The 1932-nt window shown below is 52.7% G+C and overlaps 1 long non-coding RNA gene across 1 annotated transcript; it reads right to left on the bottom strand.

The window, feature by feature from the left end:
* Positions 1-457: 457 nt before the first annotated feature.
* Positions 458-1324, bottom strand: LOC114073507. The gene is made up of 2 exons (XR_003574343.1): positions 1272-1324; positions 458-548 (listed from the first exon to the last, which is right to left on the bottom strand). It is a non-coding gene; the product is annotated as an uncharacterized LOC114073507 (long non-coding RNA).
* Positions 1325-1932: the final 608 nt, after the last annotated feature.

Below are 1932 nucleotides of genomic sequence, written 5' to 3'. Positions count from 1 at the left end.
GCCTGACAGGGCTGGGATGGTTTGGGGCCCCTCCTCACAACACACCCACCAACACAACTACAGCAGTGCCAAGGCATCGACTCACTGAGGACACCCCAATTTTCCCAGGCTTGGGTTGTTTCTTCTGGTTTCCCTGACACGGATCTTCCATGCAAATCCTCCCAATTCCAACTCAATCTCCAAAGCTGCCACCAAGGTCAGATGGACACGGCCTCAAGGGCAGGACATGGAATCACAGAATTCCACAAAAGAATGTCTGCACTGTGACACAGGAGGAGAGAGGAGCCCACTGACCAATCATCAGTAATTACAATATTTTACTCACAGGTACAGGATGTTACAACCTATGGGTTATATCCTATGAAACCTCACGGTTTGAATGCGGAAAAATGGAATTGGGGTCACAGCCCATCCTGTGCACAAAGGGATCGATCCCCACTGGGGGTGTGGTTATTGCATTTCTTCAGGAGGTCAAGAAATAAAGTTTAAGAGACCGAGTTCCTTGTGACGAAAATTTCAGAAATCCAAATGCACCATAGGAATGAAACCTGAATAAGCCACAGGTTTTCCAGGTCCTCTCTCTTCATCTCAGACATGATTCAAGGGGATGAGCTCTCTTTCATAACCCAAGGAGTGCTCCAATGGACTATGACCTTGGCAAGCTGGTGGAGAGTGGCCACCCCAGGACATTAATGGCTCCCTCAGCATTCCTGGGTGCAGCACAACGACTGATGGACATCCAGGAGCACAGCAGAGGCTTCACTCTGCACAACAGAGCCACAAACCACAGCACACGAGTGGCATGAGCTCACCTCCCTGATGACACCTCGGCCACCAAAGCTTTGCTCATGTCTCCAAAGCTCCCAGAAATGCACTTGCCATGCAAATCCTCCCAGTTACAACTGAATCTCAAAAGCTGCCGCCAAGGGCAGATGGACACGGCCTCAAGGGTAGGACATGGAATCACAGAATGCCACAAAGGAATGTCTGCAGCAGGACAGAAGAGGAGAGAGGAGCACACTGACCAATCACCAGTAATTATAGTTTGTTCCTCACATGTACAACTTACAGGTGATGTGTTATGAAACCTCATGGCTTGAATGGGGAATAAGGGAATTGGGGTCACAGCCCAGCCTGGGCACAAAGAGATCGAGCCCTGTTGGGGGTTTGGTTATTGCATTTCTTCAGGAGGTCAAGAAATAAAGTTTAAATGACCAAGTACCTTGTTGTGTGAAAACTTCAGAAATCCAAACGGACCACAGGAATGGAACCTGAGCAGCCTGAATTCAACCTGAGCAGCCTCAATTCTTCCAGGTCCTCTCTCCTGATCTAAATCATGATTCGAGGGGATGAGTTCTCTTTCAAGACCCAAGAAAGGCTCAGAAGGACTATGACCTTTCCAAGCTGATGGACAGTGGCCTCCCCAGCACATCAAATGGCTCCCTCAGCATTCCTGGGGGCAACACAAGCACTGAGGGACATCCAGTCCCACACAACAAGAGGGGGCCCAGTCAGCACAAAGCACCCACAAACCACAGCACACCAGGGCCACCAAATCACCTCCCTCATGATATCACACCTCTCCTGGGCTCTGGCTGTTTATTCAGCCCTCCCTGACACACCTCCAACAACCCAAGCCTCCCACAAACCAACCCCTCCAAGCTGCCACCAGCTGACAGTGCTGGGCCAAGGCTGTGCCGCCCCTGCGGGAGCAGCATAAAAGCCGGCCCAGTGCCTCTCTCCCTCCCACGCTTCTCCTGACGCCTTCTCCTGCCTTCTGTGCCGCCAACAAGGTGAGCCTGCAGCCCCTGACAACCCCCTCCTGCTCCTGCCACACCGCCCCCCTGGCCCCTCTCTCCCAGCACGCTCTGCCCCAGCCTCAGCAGCCCTCACGCCTCCCCACAGCCCCACAGCAGCCTCCCCACTGCCTCG

Source organism: Empidonax traillii, unplaced genomic scaffold, assembly GCF_003031625.1.
Source record: "Empidonax traillii isolate 1590-97213 ecotype Southwest subspecies unplaced genomic scaffold, ASM303162v1 scaffold6736:size5733, whole genome shotgun sequence".
Classification (NCBI taxonomy): Eukaryota; Metazoa; Chordata; class Aves; order Passeriformes; family Tyrannidae; genus Empidonax; species Empidonax traillii.
This window is presented reverse-complemented; position numbering and strand designations above follow the sequence as displayed.